This window comes from Lissotriton helveticus, chromosome 5_1, assembly GCF_964261635.1.
Source record: "Lissotriton helveticus chromosome 5_1, aLisHel1.1, whole genome shotgun sequence".
Lineage (NCBI taxonomy): Eukaryota > Metazoa > Chordata > Amphibia > Caudata > Salamandridae > Lissotriton > Lissotriton helveticus.
In genome coordinates this window covers 480,058,402-480,077,671 of record NC_136065.1, presented here as the reverse complement: position 1 = coordinate 480,077,671, position 19,270 = coordinate 480,058,402, and the positions used below count along the sequence as shown (strand labels likewise).

General features: G+C 48.1%; 1 protein-coding gene across 10 annotated transcripts in view; it reads right to left on the bottom strand.

Moving 5' to 3' along the window:
• The window catches only part of KAZN (kazrin, periplakin interacting protein), a 970,648-nt gene that overhangs the window by 63,790 nt on the left and 887,588 nt on the right, over positions 1–19,270 (bottom strand). The gene's annotated exons all lie outside the window — the stretch shown is intronic.

Here is a 19,270-nt window from a genome sequence, read left to right as displayed (position 1 = left end):
TGGGTGGGTCAGAGGTTGTGTAAGGAGGTGTAAAAGAAATGTTAAACGGACAAGCATTTATTTGCAGGTTAATAAACGCTTGCCTATTTATTTAACAAAAATTCAGAATATTAGTGTTCAGCAATTAAACTGCTGTTTAGGGTGGGGGGGACGGGGACTCATGTAAAGGTCAAAAGGGCCGCAAGTGGCTTCCGGGCTGTACTTTGAGTATCACTGTCCTAAAGTAAGCTGCACAGAGGCCTCATCCCAGTACAGAGTGGCGAGCCATCTAGGGTGTACCTGCCTACATCACGTGGAGCAAGTTTGTCTCCTCTTTTTTTTTTTTCTACTGCAACACCCCAGGCTTCTTCACAAAAAACAGCCATAAATATGAAGCACGGTCAACAGGTCTGGTTATAGAGGGTGGGCCAGGCCCAGCCAAACCCCACCTCTGGCGTTCCCAGTCATGGCACAAAACCAATTGCAAAATGCACATGTTAAATTCCTCTTGATCTGTGTCATCGGGCCGAACCTTGTGGTGTTCTTGAGCTGCTGTGGGCTCGGCTGGGCAGTGTCTGGCGTCCTATCTCAGCCACACCCGAGTTTTCCACAGGTCTTCAAAAGACCATTTACACGCCTTTGTGAGCAGGTTAACGAGGCCGTACATTTGTATTTGACTTTTACTGCCACAAAGGGGAATCCAATAAGTGAAAAGGCATATCAGGAGTAGGGTTGCCACCTTCCCAAGAGAAAAATATCGGCCATTTGTTGTTTAAGGAGCCTGCAAAGGCCTGGCTGTGATACTAAATAGGGCTGTAAATAAAATCGTATGTATTTATTTTTAACATTACTTTTTTGTCTTGGTTTCCGATAACTATTAGTCATGGAATATTAATGCAGCTCTAGAACACATTTAAAAGTACTTTCTATTTATATGTGTTGTTTGAAGTATGCACAGATTTGGGGAAAATTCCAGCTTTCGGTGATTTTTGCAACCCTAATCAAAAGATTTTGTTTGTGACAGGATCAGCAAATTTTGTATTTCTTCGATCCCCGGTTGATGCCATAATAGCAATAGATTAACTTGTATCTGAAACTCTACTAGCCAACTGTGAATAATATGCTTAGTTACTCCAAGTGTCTAGAAATACATCCTGCATTGAGACAACTCACTCCACATGCTCATGCTCACTCTGCACTCACAACAATTACACGGCTCACCATGCACTCATGCTGTTACCCTGCACTCACACCGTTCATCCTCCTTTTAACCTGACTCACACAAGCACACTGGTCATCCTGCACGCACATTGACCACACTGCACTCATGGCGCTCGCCATGAACTCACGCCATTCTCTCTCCACTCACCCTGCGGTCACAGGAGCACACCACTCACAACGATCACACTGCACTCACACCACTTACCATGCAGTCATACTGTTCATCCTGCACTCACCCTGCAGTCACACGGGTACACTACTCAACCTGCACTCATGTGACATTTACTCTCTTGTCACTCTCACTGCTCACCCTGCAATCTGCCTCAAACAAGCACATCACTCACCATGCATCCATCCCTCCCACTCTGCACTTTCACCCGCACCCAAACTCGTATGGTTCTATCACTCACACTGCAGTCACTCCTCTCACCCTACTCGGACACTGGCCCATTGCTCATCGTGCACTCACATAAGCACTCCCACAGCAAACCTTTCACTCTCATGGTCACACCACTCACCCTGCACTCACACCACGCAAATAAACACATCACTCACCCTGGATTCACAGCACTCCCCCTACACTCACATGGACATACCTCTCAGCCTGCGCTCATACAGGCACTCTGTACACCCGGACTACACACAGACACAATAGTCTGCCAGAACTCATAGGAACACACCACTCACCCTGCACTATGCCAAATTTTCTATCACTGGCAGTGTTAGATCGTCCGTCCCTGCCCCTCAGCAACGGGCTGGTGTTGCCAGAGCGTTCAATCGAGTGACCCCTGAGATGTTGGCTCAGGCCGCTGTGGATCACCCCTGCCCGCTTGTCGGAGACCTCGAGAGAGACCTGGAGTCCCTGCAGGAGTGGCTTGCGGATAGGCTTGAGGATCTGGCCCCGGTGTTGCCTCCCCGCTTAACATCTAAGCGGGTCTCGGCCCCTTGGTTTACTGCAGCACTGCGGGCTACGCGGCAGCAGTGCAAGGTTGCCGAAAGGGCCTGGCGGGCACACTATGACATTGTGGACAGGTCTGCCTACAAACGCGTGGTGAATGACTACCATCGGGATATCCGCCTTGCAAAGAAAATTTATCTTGCGGACAGAATCGACGCAGCATCGAACTCTAGTAAGGAAATCTTTACTATTGTGAGAGAATTTACTTCTCCCCGGACCGTCACGTCGGAAGAGGTGCCCCTAGAGTCCTGGGCGGCGGACCTTGCCTGTTTTTTTACGGCCAAGATAAAGCTTATTCAGGATTCTTTTCCATCGGGAGCGCCTGAGGAAACATCGTCTATTTCCGCGGCTGGCCTTCCCTCTCCCGCTTGGCAGGGCGCCGTTTTGGCCGAGTTTCCATCTCTGCCGGCCTCTGCCTCCTTAGCACTTATGGGCAATTTAAAATCGGGGTCGCCACTTGACCCATGCCTAGCTAAGCTCTTGGGTAAGTTGGCGGAGGTGGTTAACCCACTGGCGAACCCTCTTCTCAATCTTTCGTTGAGTCAGGGAGTGGTTCCGCCAGGATGGAAGCAGGCGATGGTCATCCCGCTGCTAAAAAAACCGGGGCTCGACCCGAAGGTCCCAGCCAATCATAGACCGATTTCGCTGTTGCCGGCCCTCGTTAAAATCCTGGAGAAGCACGTCCAGTCGGTGCTCTCCAATTACCTGGAGTCTCATGAGATCTTGCACGACTCCCAGTCTGGCTTCCGCACTAATCGTAGTACCGAAACCGCGCTCCTTGAGGTTTCTGAAACCATCAAGGGAGTGTTGGATACCGGGGGCAAAGTCATGCTGGTGTTGCTGGATTTGTCGGCGGCTTTTGACACCGTCCCCCATGATGGCCTTCTCGCAAGACTCTATGAGATTGGCCTGCGGGGGACAGTGCTCAAATGGTTTTCATCCTTTCTTGCCGACCGCCGGCAAACGATCTGGACGCCGCCTGACACCGCTGTGATGCCGCCATTGGGAGTCGGGGTCCCTCAGGGCTCTATTTTGAGCCCGACCCTCTTTAATATCTTTCTGTCCCCCTTGGCGGCGGTCGTGGAGTCTTTCGGTGTCCGGATCGTGTCATATGCCGACGACACCCAGCTCCTCTTCTCTTGCGAGAGAGGGGCTGACTTTGACGGGGAGAGTATCCGGAGTTGCCTTGGGGCTGTGTTTTCATGGTTCCAACTGCACAGCCTCAAGTGCAACTCCGATAAGTCCGAGGTACTCTTTTTCGGGTGCGATGCGGAGCCTAGCTGGCAGGCCTGGTGGCCCATTGACATGTTCCCTCCGTCCGGCTCTTCCCCTGTGGCTAAGAACTTGGGGGTTAAGATGGATGGGGGACTGTCAATGAAAGCCCAGATTTTTGGGGTGACCGGCACCTGCTTCGGCCTATTAAAAATGCTGCGGAGGTTCCTGCCTCTTTTGTCGGAGGAGCATAGGAGGCTGACAGTGCAGGCCCTGATAGGCTCCAGGTTGGATTATGCCAACATTCTCTACCTGGGCCTACCTGAGTACCTGCTGCAGCGGCTTCAGGTCGCGCAGAATGCGGCGGCAAGGGCCATTTTTGGTCTAAACAGACACGCCAGTGCCTCTGGGTTAATTAGGACTTTGCATTGGCTTCCGATCCGTAAACGGATCGCTTTTAAGGCCATGATATTGGCCTATAAGGCACTCCACGCAGTAGGAGCTAAACATCTCCAGAAGAGAGTGGTCTTTTACCATCCGGGCCGCTCTCTGCGGTCTGAATCGCTGCTTATGGCGGCCGTCCCTCGCATTAAGAGAGCTCGCCGGGGCGGCCGTTCTTTCAGTCTGCTAGCCCCACAGATGTGGAACGCGCTTCCACTCTCACTTCGGGGAGCGACTAGTCTTTTGGACTTCAGGAGAGGTCTTAAAACCTGGTTGTTCACCCAGTAGGCCTCACTAGCTGCTCTTTCTTGTTTCTTTGTGTGTGTGTTGTCTTTTTGTGTTCTTTTTAATTGCGTTATGTTATTCTGAATCTGTTCCCCTTACCCAAAGCGCCGGGACACTCTTTTTGAGTATCCGTTGCGCTATATTAAAAACATAAATAACATAACATAACTATCTCGTCTCACCATGCACTCACAAGTCACTGTAACAGCTCACCCTTCACTCTTGCCGCTCACCCTGCACTCACACACAGGCACACTACTCACCCTACATTTACACTTCCTACACCAATATGGACTTACTTCTCTCACTCTGCACGCACTCCTTTCACCCGACACTCACATAGGCCCTCTTCTCGTATCGCATTTATGCACCTCACTCAACACTCACATCGGCACAGTTTGCATCCTACATTTGAACCACTCATGCTACACTCTCTGAAACTATTCACAATCAATCACCCAGAAGAAGACAAGAGATACAAGGGTGCAGCATATGCAGTGACACCCAGGCTCAAAGGCAAGAAGGGGCTTCTGAAACCTGATTATTGCTGTATTTCATAGTTCAGACAGGCGATCCATTTTGTTTCTTGCATTAGGGCCAATGATGTACTGGCTACGCCACTGACAGCAGCCAGAGATGAAGGCTCTTGTAGGTGAGGCTTTTTTACGTTTAATTCAAGTTTAATATCATAGCCGAATACTGTAACGTTTTCCACAACTATTGGTGGTCTTGAGAATGCAGTGCACTTTTCTTAAGACCATAGTGGGGTCGGCAGATTGGTGTGGTGGGATCACCTGGACCCTGATGGAGCCAGATTATTTCCAATGGTGTAACCTAAAAAGATCAAGTCCCCTTGCAGAATGTGATGAGCGGCCCCAGAGCTGCCCATTCTCACAGACATTCATTGGTCTTGGGCTGACTAGGGACCAGCGAAGGGTTAAGGTTCCCCCTAGAGGGTCTTCCTCCCGCATCGAAAGGCTGCAGAGGCCTGTTTACACCTCTGAGCATTCTATTCTAAACTATAACCAGTGTAGGAATAAGCAGAACTAAGCTGCTCTGGGACACAGCAGTCAAATGTGAATTACAAAAGGAAAGTTGGAGTTAATCAATAAAACGTTCAACATACCGTCATAAGTAGGACATGTATTAATCAGCTTGTTTTGACTTAGATTTGTGGAAATGCACAGATGATTCAATGCCTTATCACTGGTCCCCATGGGTACGTAATTGTATATTGGGGTGGTTGCTCGAATTTAGAAGAAGGAGCCTAGCTCCTGCTTAGGGACAAAGGGTTAGAGCTCTTGCATTAAGTGTAAACCAACTCTTGTGAAAGGAACAAAGCCCTTAAAGTTGATGTAGGCTGACCTGCGAGCCAGTTGCAGGCCTCTTGCTCGTGTTGATGAGTTGCTGAAGCTCTACCCCACAGTCAGCATCACTGCAAAGTGTCTTGTGTAGTTGCACTAATAGACTAAATGGGATATTAACCCAGAGAGAGCTACCATGAATCAGATGGCTGTGTACTACACTACCCGCAACCAGCTTTCATTCCGTCTGGGATGAAAGGTGGTATCTTGTTGATGGGCCTTATCTTAAAATTATGATTAAATAGCATACTACACATCCTGGTATAGGAGCTCTTTGGAGGTAGACCACTGTAACTCTGGGTTCACTCACTTCTTTTGGACCCTCAACATTTGATCTCAAGGATTTTCTTCTCTACTTCTTCACTTTTTGAGTCTCCACTTTGCCACCATTAATGGAAGATTTCTGTTATGTTAACCTACTCTTGCTTATCTTTCTTACTCCTCTTACTAAGTTGTTTGAGATGGTGGAACTGCAGTTTTAACAGTTCCACATGAAATGGCATCCCCAAACTCCTGTGCGAAGGACACGAGGACTGCAGTGTGGAGAATTGGGATTTTCAATCTCAATTCGAGCAGTTCTGTCTAAGCGTCATTCCATTCAGGAGGCTGTCTGGTGGTACGAGAAGCATCCGCCTGTGTCTGTGAGAAGACAACTTCCCTCCATGTTAACACGGATATTGTTTCCAATCAAACGCTTCAAACTCACAAATCATTGGTATTCGGTGTTTGTCTAACTAATTTGATAAAGCAAACTAAGACTACAACACAAAAAATGCTTACATCTGTGTACCCCTACCCACCCCTAAATCCTAAAATGAACCGTAGCTCAATTTACCACTACTCTACCCTCTTTATATACAGAGAATATGCTGTTTGTATTGTGGTGCCTGTTTGGAAGTAGATATGATGTAATCTAAGACTTGTAGGCTACCTCCAGAAGGACCAACAATTGGGCCTGCTGTGGCTCACCCAAAGGCACCCTGGGCCTGCCCAGATGAAAATTCCTGGAGCTGGGCCCGACGGTCAAACTCCCACCAGACTAACCATCTTCAAGGAATGATGACGATTACTGGTAAGAAATGGCAATTGCTTCATCAAACCCCTCACCTCGGTATGTACAAAATCAATGAGACATGCTGAGGTCTTAAAAAGAATAGACCAAATTCCCAGTGGTTGCTACAAATGTACCTATTCAAGAAGCATTTAACAGTAAGATTCACCCAGGGAGCACTGCCAAAGGCATACAGGTACAAAAATCAAGGGAACCCTTGGCTTTCACCTTAGCCAGCATTGAGAAGGAGTAGCCCATGTAATGGCCCCACAAATATTCAAACTAGGCACACCAACGTACGCCCACTAGACACAGCCAATCCATGCACTGATTTGCCTTGCAACAACCCAGGCCAAAGAGTTCAGCTGCCACAAATGCAAGCAGGACTGTGGATTTATTCCAGCAAATGAGTATTGAAGCGGAAATCGTCTGCCCCTGAAGTAAGACGGCGTGTTGGCAAAGTGTCACATAAGGGAAAGGACTGACAACTGGAAAGATGGATCTGCAACGCCTTAGTGATGTCTAGCATATTCCACACCTTCCTTCTACTCAGAACAAGTGCAAGAAAATATATTTTGTAGTATGCGGACAGCCTTATTTTTATTTATTTATTTTCAAAGTTTTATATAGCGCGAACAAGATCTTCACAGATATCAGAGCGCTTTACATATAGGGGTACATGAGGGAACCTAGTCAAACAATAAATCACTAGATCATACAGTACAAATAGGTGGCTACAAAGCCCATCACGAGAGTAATAAGACAGCTCATACAAATAAGTAAATGGGTCAAACATGTAGTACAGATCGGTGCAGGGTGTTAACAGAGTTCGAGATAGTAGATCAAGTGTATTTAGCCATGAGGATAGCTTTTACTTCCTTTTTAAATAGTGTAGTGGAGGAGATAAGCCTGGTTTCGGGAGGGAGTGAGTTCCAAATCCTAGGCGCCAATCCTGAGAAGGAGCGCTTGTATGTTTTTTCCTTCCTGAATCTTCGAGGTTTCAGCAGAAGATTCTTTGTGCCTCTCGTGTTTCTAATACCCCCAGAGATTGTCAGTTTCTGAGCGAGGTAGCCGGGTGAGTTTAGGTGTACCGCCTTGTGTGTCATGCAGGCGATTTTCAGATGTATTCTGGCTTCAAAAGGCAGCCAGTTCAGGGATTTCAAGTCGGGGGTAATATGGGAGTGCTTTTTTGACCCAGTGATGAGTCTCGCTGCAGCATTCAGAGAAGCTCTTAGTGGTGCGGTAGTAGTTAGGGGGAGTCCGCAGAGGGCGGTGCTGCCGTATTCAATACGTGGGATGACTAGCGCTTGTACTGCTGTTTGGAAGTCTTTGGCTGGGAGGTAGGGTTTAAGTTTCCTCAGAGTATTGATCTGGAAGTTCGCTCCCTTTGTTGCCTTGCTGATATGTTGCTGCATGTTGAGGTTGGTGTCAAGTGTTATGCCTAAGGATTTTGCTGAATCCACTATGGTCGGTTGGACATTGAGTGCTGTTAGGTGCTTAAGCCATGTTTGTGTGGTAGATATTTTCGTGGGAGGTGAGATCAGAAGGAACTCAGTCTTCATAGCGTTGAGTTTGAGGTGGTTATCAGCCAACCAAGATTGGGTGCTTCTGATCGTTGAGTTCAGACGCAAGATGTCTTTGGGGGATTGTAGCTTGAGATATAGCTGAGTGTCATCGGCGTACATGTGAAAGTTTACGTTGGATGCATGTAGCAGGGAGGTGAGAGGTTCCATGACTAGGTTGAACAAAGTTGGGGATAGAGAGGATCCTTGGGGGACGCCTAGCGTTACAGGTATTGGCGAGGACATCAGGTTGTTGCTCTTGAATTTCTGCGACCTGTTGTGAAGAAAGGAAGTGAACCACTTGAGGACAGTTCCAGATAAACCCATTCTTGTGTTTAGTAGTTCTAGTAGATTCTCATGTTTAACGGTGTCGAATGCTGAAGAGAGATCTAGTAGGATGAGGAGGCAGGTGTCGTTTTGGTCTAGCATTTGAAGTGCGTCGTCAATTATGTGGGTCATGGCAGTTTCTGTGCTGTGTCCTGCTCGGAAGCCTGACTGGTGGGTGTTGAGGAGATCAAATTGCTCAATGTGTTTAGTCAATTGTAGTTGTGCGCATTTTTCCAACAGTTTGGCGAGAGTAGGAATATTGGTGATGGGACGGTAATTGTTGAGATCAGAGGGGTCGGCTGTAGGTTTTTTTAGTAGAGGTGTGACCTGACCAACTTTGAGGGAGTCCGGTATGCTTCCTTGTTGGAGAGAGCTGTTGATAATTTTAGTCCAGAGAGGGAGAAGCAAAGGGGTAAAGTCTTTTACTGCGGAGTCAGGGAGGGGGTCCGTGAGGTGATTGGAAGGTTTCAGGGTGCTGAGCAGTTTGCCAATTTCTTCTTCCGAGTATGTGCCGAAGGTTGACCATGTAGCATTGTTTTTTGGTTCAGTGGGTGCTAGGCATTGGGGTTTGGAGTAGAGGCTTGCGTCCATGAGGAGATCGCTTTTTATTTTGTCAGTTTTTTGGATAAAGAAAGCAGCGAAGTCTTTACAGGAGGGTGCCTCATGCCCAGTGTTGAGCCTTGATCACCTCTGCAGTTCCTTTTATGGTGTTCTCGTTATGTTCCGGTCTGCCTTGATGGCTATCGCATAGGGTCGTCCATTCTCAGGTCTTATGGACCCACGCAGGCATGGGTGGGAGAGAAGAGGGTCAGGGATCTGCCAAGATATAATGTATAAAAGTCTTCCTTTGTGTGAATACCAATTGGACAACAGTTAGGAGATGTGAAGGCCATTATAAACAAGCATTGAAAATGCAATAGGTCTCGCCTTTGATTAAGTTAAAGCCATTTGCTTTGCTAATGGTATTGTATAGCAAAGCAAATGGCTTTAACTTAATGAAAGGCGAGACCTATTGCATTTTTAATCCTTGTTTATTTTTAAAACGATCTCAATACAATTGGACTGGGTGTTGGGGAGACAAAGCAGACGTCCTGTGAGCTTGGACACAGTTACCAGAGACTGGCCCAGCTCTCTGAGCAGGGGAGACAGACACTGTACAGATTCAGCCACGGTGCCAGGGAGAAAGCAGTAGAACAAACAGAGGGCACTCACAGGTTAAGAAGGCACGGTCACACTGGCAGAGTACAGGTCCAATCACAGTACAAGGGCTGGAATAGTAAGAGACTTTACCTAGTCCCAAAAGCAATGTTAAGGGGTGGCGCTCTGGTACACTAACAGTGTGATTCCAGGCACAGGGACAGGCTGGTATAGTAAGACATGCGACAGGGCCACAGCCCGTGCAATGCTTAAGGGCAACACCCACTGTTATATACAGTGTACGACCCCAGGTACTGTGACAGGCTGAAGCATAAAGACACCATGCATCCCCGTAGAGACTCGCGGGGCTGGCACTATTATATAGTGGCCGGTAGCACGCACACAGATACGCACGAACGTGCAAAGGATACGTGTTATCAAGGATATATTTAAACATCGCGCTTGCGTATTTGGATCGAGAGGCTGCTAGCTGTTCTAGCGTGCGCTCACACAGTGCCTAGAAGGCAGCTGCTTATACAGTGAGCTATTGTCTATGGATACAGGGCACCTCTGGCATGTCGGTCTAGGCTGGCATTTCAAGAGGCAAACAGGCTAACCAAAAACAATGTTTATGATAAGTATAACGAAAATAATAAGATGAGACCCAAGTCACGCTGTCAGCATACAACTAAAAATAAGATCGATGGAAACTTCTATTACGGTTAAAAAAATAGCAAAATTTAAACTAAAAAAAGGATAATTAAGTATGAGTGGCCGGTATTTTTCTGTAATGGTTGGTAAAAAAAACAAGCATCTCTTGGCACAAAGACCACACTTAATTCCGACATCAGTAACTTGTCCTTTTTGCCCCATACTTCGGTTAGAGCTTCTAAGACCTTTTGAGAGTCAGTTTATTGGATGGGGTGCTACTTAATGTTGGTGTTGTATTGATTTGTCCTGCAGTGTTTATCGAGTGCTTCAAACCGCTGATTATTACTACAATTGGAGCCCGTAACGTTTGCTGCATTGCCCTACTTGTCTCCCTACCTGTTGCTGTTGGGGGCACAGGAGACCGCCGTCAGACCGCTGCAAGGCCGCACACACACCAGCCCACCTTTGTTGCTGGAGACTACATCCTCCATCATTCCTCGTGGCGCGCACGCTGCGCCCTGGGTTTGAGGCGCCAGGAGGTGCTTCAACAAGCCGTGAGCGTGCACGCTCCCGAACGTCCGGTTTCGGGAAGTGCACGCTGACGGCTGTCGTGAGGCGGGAGCGGTGGCAGCAGAAGTCAGGAGTGGCGGCTGAGGCCGCTGATGCGGTAAGTGGGGCATAGTGTGGGGGGCGGTGTATGTGTGTCTGTGTGACTGTGTGTGTGTGTGCGCGCGTCTGTCTGCGCGTCTGTCTGTGTGTGTCTGTCTGTTTGTGTATGCGCGCGCGTGTGTGTGTGTGTCTCCGGCCGGCCTGCGTAAGCGCGTCCACAAACCACAATCTGCCCGTGCCCCGGTCTGTCTCCCTTGAGAGGCAACTCAACGACAATAGGTCTCGAGCGAGACCTAAAAAGGGTTAGTCTGCCAGGGACTGCTTACCTTTTGAGGTTGTCATATGCATATAAGCAAAAGTGCAATTTTATTAAGAGTGTAAGGCATAGGGGACTGGTTACTGGGGCCGATGGTAAATATGGTGCTGGTCAAGAAGTATGCTATAACTCTCACCTTCACCCTCGGACTGTTCAGGTCTCTGGGGACACACAAGACACCATGGCGGCATTGCAGGAGGGTCGCATGGTACATGCCAAGCTTGACTCTCGTTTGGAAAGTTCACCTGCCTGATTCAAGATGGTGGGTCCTCTTTCATTAGATACAATGGCAGCTGCATTAAGGGGTCCCAAACTAAGTGAGTCTTCCTCTGAGACCACGTGACCTCGCGGTTTCACGAGATCCGGCATGACATTTCAATAGCGGTGGCAGTATTAGCATTCCAGTGTACAGAATATCAGGGTTTTAACTGCCATAATTCTCAAACTGAAGGAGTCAATAGAGTCCTTCAGAACCTGAACAGGAGAGAGGAGGCCTTTGCTACATCATAGTGATCGTGACCATGTGCCTGTACAATCACCACCAGGTAAGGGTCTAGCCAACTTTCTCCAACTGAATGACAGGCCCTGCTATGAGCCCAGGTATTGACCCTACTCCACAATGTTCCCAATATTACCCCCGACTTAACTTACTATCATCAATCATGAAGGCCTCAGAGGTGTGAGGGAGGGAACAACTTGTGAAAGGTTGTGTGAAGAAGCAACTACTGCATCAATTCGCAGATAGCCTCTATCATCAACAAAAGTGTCTCAGTGTAACAGGTTGAGGGATCCCAAAATCGAATGACATAGAAGACTGGGGGACCTTGATGCTGGCAAGACAATAGAATCTGAAACATGCAGAAGGCCTCACATGACAAGTCCAGAGACCAGCAAAGCAATTTGAGGAGCGAAATATACAAAGGCAGTGAGTGGGCTTTAAGCCACCGCTCAGAGCTCCCCATGTACCCATGCACCCAAAGCTATTGTCTTCACGAAGCAGACTCGTTGAGCCATGGACTCGACGTGTGGTCACTTTGGATGCCCTAAATTCATACAGAAAGCCAGCCCCAGATAAGTATGGAAATGCACCCCTATGAATTCCCAACATTGAAAGGGTGGCAAGCAATACGACCAGTAGTAGAGTAGCAAACAGATTCGGACTAATTATTTCTGTGCCCCCGGCCACCCTGTCTGAAGAAGCAGCATGCCACACGCTTGATCCCGTCTTCTCTTCCAGCAAGTACATCACCTTCAGCCACGCCACCGGACTCCACTGGACCGACCACAGGTGCGTCCACTTCAGCTTCAAAAGATCCACGACCCACCACCACCCGCAACAGGTACCTCACAGGAATTGGAGCAAGATCACCGCAGACCAGCTCACCACCTCCCTCAGCCAGAGCCCACCCGCCAACACAACGGACCCCAACGAAGCAGCCCGCAACTTCACACAGTGGCTGACCGCCTGCGCCGACGACCTCGCGCCACTAAAGAACCCTCCCAGCAGACCCAGAAGCAAGAAGGCATCCTGGTTCACCGACGACCTCAAGGACTCCAAGAAGACCTGCTGCACCCTCGAGAAAGCCTGGCTCCTCGACCGGACCACCGACAACATGACCGCCCTCAAACACGCTACCAGCAAGCACCACCAGCTCATCTGCACCACCAAGAAGAAATCCCTGAAGGAACGACTGGACAACAACGCCCACGACAGCAAAGAGCTCTTCACTATCGTCAAGGAGTTCTCCAACCCCAGCACCGGCACCAACGACATCACTCCGTCACAAGACCTCTGCGACTCCCTCGCCTCGTTCTTCCACCGCAAGATCGCTGACATCCACAACAGCTTCAGCGCCCCACCCACGCACCCAACCGTCGAACCAACGCCCCCCACCACCACCCTTCGCACCTGGACCACGGTGACCACCGAAGACACAGCCCGCACGATGAACACCATCCACTCCGGATCACCGACCGACCCCTGCCCACACCACGTCTTCAACAAGTCCGACTCCACCATCGCACCCCAACTCCGGAACATCATCAACGCCCCCTTCAACACCGCCACCTTCCCGGAGAGCTGGAAGCACGCCGAGATCAGCGCCCTCCTGAAGAAACCTACAGCGGACCCCACCGATCTCAAAAACTTCCGCCCCATCTCGCTCCTCCCTTTTCCTGCTAAAGTCATCTAGAAGATCGTCAACAGACAGCTGACCGCCTTCCTCAAGACGAACGGATCCCTCGACCCCTCGCAGTCCGGCTTCAGAGCCAACCACAGCACCGAGACCGCCCTCATCGCAGCCACCAACGACATCCGGACCCTGCTCGACAAGGGGGAAACAGTGGCCCTCATCCTCCTGGACCTCTCCGCTGCGTTCGACACGGTCTGCCACCGCACCCTAGTCCAGCGCCTCAGCAACATCGGTATCCAAGAGAAGGCACTGGAGTGGATCATCTCGTTCCTCGCCGGAAGAACACAAAGAGTCCGCCTCCCCCCGTTTCGCTCCGAGGCCACCGAAGTCATCTGCGGCGTCCCGCAAGGATCTTCACTCAGCCCCACCCTCTTCAACATCTACATGAAACCTCTCGCAGCCATCGCACGCCAGCACAACCTCAACATCATCTCTTACGCCGACGACACCCAGCTGATCCTCTCCCTCACCAGAGACCCCGACACCGCCAGAACCTGCCTACACGAAGGGATGAAAGACGTCGCCGAGTGGATGAAGGACAGCCGCCTGAAACTGAACTCGGACAAGACGGAAGTCCTCATCCTGGGATCTTCGCCCTCCGCCTGGGACGACTCCTGGTGGCCCCCAGCCCTGGGCACCGCACCCAAGCCAACCGACCACGCACGCAACCTGGGCTTCATCCTGGACCCCTCCCTCTCGATGACCAGACAAGTCAACGCCGTCTCCTCATCGTGCTTCAACACCCTGCGTATGCTTCGCAAGATCTTCCGCTGGATCCCGACCGAGACCAGGAAGACTGTCACCCAGGCACTCGTCACCAACCGACTGGACTACGGAAACGCCCTCTACGCCGGAACCACAGCCAAGCTACAGAAAAGACTCCAGCGCATCCAGAACGCCTCCGCCCGACTCATCCTGGATGTCCCCCGACGCAGCCACATCTCCAGCCACCTGAGGAACATGCACTGGATCCCCGTCGACAAGAGGATCACGTTACGGCTCTTCACCCACGCACACAAGTCTCTCCACGACCTGGGCCCCAAGTACCTCAACGACCGCCTGACCTTCTACAAGCCCACCCGCCAGCTACGGTCCACCAGCCTCGCCCTCGCAGCCGTACCACGCATCCGAAGAGCCACCGCCGGAGGAAGATCCTTCTCTTACCTGGCTGCCAAGACTTGGAACTCCCTCCCCATCCACCTTCGGCTGACCCAGGACCATCTCGCCTTCAGGAAACAACTCAAGACCTGGCTGTTCGAGCAGTAGCATACCCCTCCCCCCAAGCGCCTTGAGACCCTCCCGGGTGAGTAGTGCGCTATACAAATGGCATGATTGATTGATTGAATCTTTCAGATATATGTGAATATGGATAGCTGGCTTGTGAATGCAGCCATTACTAATGCCAGCACATTCATAAAGACTCTTGTGGACACCATTAGGCCAATTACAAAAAAAGACAACCCACAGAGCGGGAGGAACATCTGATGGGAAAGATGAACCAGGGTATGCAGTCTGATCCTCAGGAACTCGTAGGAAGAAAATAAATGACATACCTTTTGAAGAGTGCCAACCTTGAAGTGAACTATCCTGATCAACTGATCAAAAGGTTTGAGTCTGGTGGTCAACCTTTAGTCACCTAAATACATTAGGACCATGAACATGATGAACAAACCAGAGTCCTTTTCTGGAGAATTAGAATGCCATCCTTATGGCTTCCACTACCCAGGCATCTGATGTAGTCTTTACACGCCTGCAGAATATAACAACCTCATTCCAAATGCCAGGACACAGACAGGAAGAGAAACATAGCCTGGACTGCCGTTGATGTGCTCCAGTCAGTGTTGGGGAATGACAAAGACTTTGCCATAGGAAAGGCCACAAAATCCACCTCCTCAACCCCAAGGTATTTTGCAGAAAGCCAGAAATGGACCGAAGGAGGAGACAGCAGTGAATTAAGCCACAGACGAAGAGGGCAAAGGAAATCTGTTCTTCTCCCCTCTCAGCCAAAACCCTGGGAGTACTTTAGGGCTTCAGTGATAGACTGATTGAGATCCTGGTCCCTGAGAGTTGGACAGAGCCGAGGCAACATCTTATTGTCATCTGCTACACTTTCTGTACTCCATTCCCACTGAACACAAAAGCAGCACCAGAATGTCAAAATATATATACACAAACACAGACCAATCAGCAGGTCCGGAAAAAGCAGCCATTCAGAGTGCATGAAAAACCACAATCCAAACAGATGCCAAAGAAATCGCACAAATGGAAACATGGTAAGCCCTTCCTTTCCCACCAAAGAAAAAGATATAAAGCCCTCCTGTACACTGCTGAGAACGATGGATCTTGAGGATAGTGAAAAGGCAACGTGAACACCGGGTGCTTGCTCTGTCTGATGCACCAATAAGGTGATCAGAGGGAGACATTGTCACCCTTGCATGAAAATAGCCCAAGCAGTAACTGCCTCATGAAAGAGACAAGCCTCATATCCAGGAGAAACTGGTGCAGCAGACAGAAGAGCAACGCGTATAAACACGTAAGCAGGACCCAGAGGTAACTGCCAATGGCAACAAATGCCTTCCCCAAACTGGGTTGAAGCGAAGCAGGAAAACAAGCAAGCGAACCTCTGAGGGGCGAGAAGTCAGCTCAATGGAACTTCTGTCCCACTAACCACAGCAAAGGTACGTGGTATCAACAAGCCCTATTGCAACTGGCGCTGTGCACCTACCAAGGATAATTTGGAGATAGATCAGTTTTAATGGCTCTAGTTCAATCAAGGCTTAGACAAATGTTATACTATGTGAAAACAGATAGTTGTGGGAGGTAGCCTTCTTGGACCCAGCCCTGTTACACAGGGGCCTGCAGAGCGAAGCAGAAGATGAGAGAACAAAGGAAAAAGGCTTTATTCATTTGGCTTTGTGTGGTGACATATCAATCTTGTAAGAACAGAGACAAGAAAGGGCTTAAAGATGTAATAAAGCACAAACCAACTTTTCACGCGCAGGGATATGGGTAATGTGGTGTGGGGGAATGCATTTTCCCAGTTCATCACCCAGCTGCACAACAACCAAACTAAATCCATACCAGCACAATCACCACATCGAAGTGGTGAAGACCTCCAAGACAATCTAAACAATATTTACTAATTTACCAGCAGAAGTGCAAGTCTTGCAATCACATATTTCTGCATCCTATGTATTTACCATATCCATGGATTGCATGTAACTCCCATATATCTGCACCATACATATTTAATCAACTTGTGTTACACAGAATGCTCTAATAACCAAACATGATCTAGAACATGGCAGGTGTACACTAGTGATCTGTGAACTGCTTCAGTTTATTTCAAATGTGTATCAAGCTTAACTATATATATATATATATATATATATTTTTTTTTTTTTTTCAATTCAATTCAATTGATCCTTATTTCGACTGTTTCAGCCATAAAAGATGCATATAAAACATACAACATATCATACAACACATATGTTACGTAATACAATTTAAAATATGTCCTTATTTTTTTTTAAAGGATGCTAAAACCATATTCAGTACAAAATAGATATACATGTATACAAAGGGAATACATTTTGTCACCATTTACATTTTGATAACGAGAAACGAAGTTATACACCATTTGGTTGGCAAAGTATGTACATGGTTTAACTTCTCATAATGGTTGACCAACCTTCCTTCTAGCAAAATACACTGAGAGGAGAAATCTACTAATACTAAATACAACAATTTGTAGGGTATTAGTCTTTACAATCCTATAGGCCTGGGAACATGTTCTTATTCCTAGGGTATTACACAGGGGTTTGATCCACTTTTTTCTTGCTTTATCATACGCTTGGCAGAAAAAAAGGATGTGGCTCTCATCTTCCATATAAGAGCCTGAACACATTGCACACTTCCCCTGTGTAGGATCAACACCATCACCATTTCTCTTGGACCAGCGTTCAACATTACAGCTTGTCATAAGATTCCCATACCTAAACTTCAAGAATAGAGACTTCGCGAGCGGGGGCTCAATCTCGTCCAAAAAAGCCTCAAAAAGGGGCTCTTCCTTGAAGTTTAGAAAGTTTTTGGTAAGGGAACCAATACTATTACCATTTGCTAGGCGAATGGAGATAAAGGACCAAAATGCTTGTTTCAACATAGGTTTTGCATTAGACGGTAACCCTTCCGGGTATTCCCAGAACTGTGGTAAGCCCAAGATAAGGAACCATTTTTTAATATGCTTGAGCCATACAATGGAGTGCATAGAGTCAAGACCCAATATCTCCTGGAGTCCTTTCCTATAGTCAATCAATTCGGGAATAGACCATAGTCTTACCCAGAACATTAGTGGTCTTAAAATTATATGATTATCAGTTCTTCTAAAATTCAGATCCATTTGGAGTGGTATCAAAGGTGTACTTATGGGGACCCTTACGATTGATCTCATGAATCTATTATCCAGTCCATAGAAGCTGTCCTTTGACCATGGCCCCCATATCTCAGCCCCATAAAGGGCAGCAGACTGAGTTTTGAATTTGAATAGCTCAAGTGCAGGTGTAATGCTTTTACTTGAGCAAGTATTTAATTTACTGATAATTGGTCTAACATTATGGGCGTAGGACATCTTACTTTTCTCAATTTGATCTTTCCAGGTTAGGTTTGAGTCTAACTCTACCCCCAGATAGGAAAAATTATCCACTGTTTCCAGGACCTGGCCGTCTAAACTTAAGGTCCCTCTATCAGGCTTGGGGGGATTTAAAGCCATACATTTAGTTTTCTTAACATTTATCTCTAGGCCCTTCTTCATACAGTATGTGCTAAAGGAATTCAGGAGGGCCTGGAGACCCTTCTTAGTTTGCGATATCAAGATGGTATCGTCCGCGAAGAGTAACGCAGGCACCATCTCTCCATTAAGTTTTGGGGAATCGCTAGCACAGCTGTTCAAATAGTCAGGGATGTCATTAACAAAAAGCGAAAATAAGGTGGGAGCCAGAACGCATCCTTGGCGTACACCGCGCTCTATGGGGATATCGCGTGTCAGTTCCCCGTTCGGTCCCCACCTAATATTGGCGTGATTCCCATCATGTAGGTGGACTATTTGGGCCAGGAGACATCCAGGAAGACCAGCTTCACTAAGTAACCTCCAGAGCCGGTTACGAGGAACAAGGTCAAACGCCGCCCTCAGATCCACGAAGGCGACATACAGGCGACCCTTCCTGATGTGCACATACTTCCAGTATATGCAACAGAATCTAAAACCTGGTCTATGGTACTGATCTTACCCCTAAAACCAGCTTGTAATTTGGTAAGTATAGCTTTTTCCTCAAGCCAATCATTAATCCGAAACAGTAGGTGTTTGGAGTAAAGTTTTTGCAGGATGTCCATCAGACTAATCGGTCTATAGTTCGACGGAACAAACCTACTGCCCTTTTTAAATATTAGGACAACCTCCGCAGCACGCCAACTATCTGGGAATTGACATTTGCTAGACAGAGCATTAAATAAATGATTTATGTATGGAGCCCAAACTTCGACCTCATGTTTGTACAGATCACCCGGTATTTTATCGGGACCAGGGGCTTTGCTACTTTTTAAATCAGCAATTGCCCTTTCTGTCTCGTCAATTGTGAAATTCATACACTCGATTGGTGGAGGGGACCAGGGAGTGACATCGGACCCGTTATCATATTGTTTGTAGAGAGATGTAAAGTGGTTTACCCAAGTCAACTCATCTAAAAAAACATCCTTCACAACTCTACCTGCATGAGACCCATTGGCCACTAACCTCCAAAACCCAACATTGTCTTTCACTTTAGCTGCGGCCAGCATCTCTGCCCAAATCGATTCCTCCCATGTCCTTTTTGAGATATTTTGGGTAGACTTATAGGTTTCCCTGGCTGCTTTAACATCATCCTTCGATTTGGTTTTTATTGCTAACAATAATTCCCTCTTAGCTGCTCTG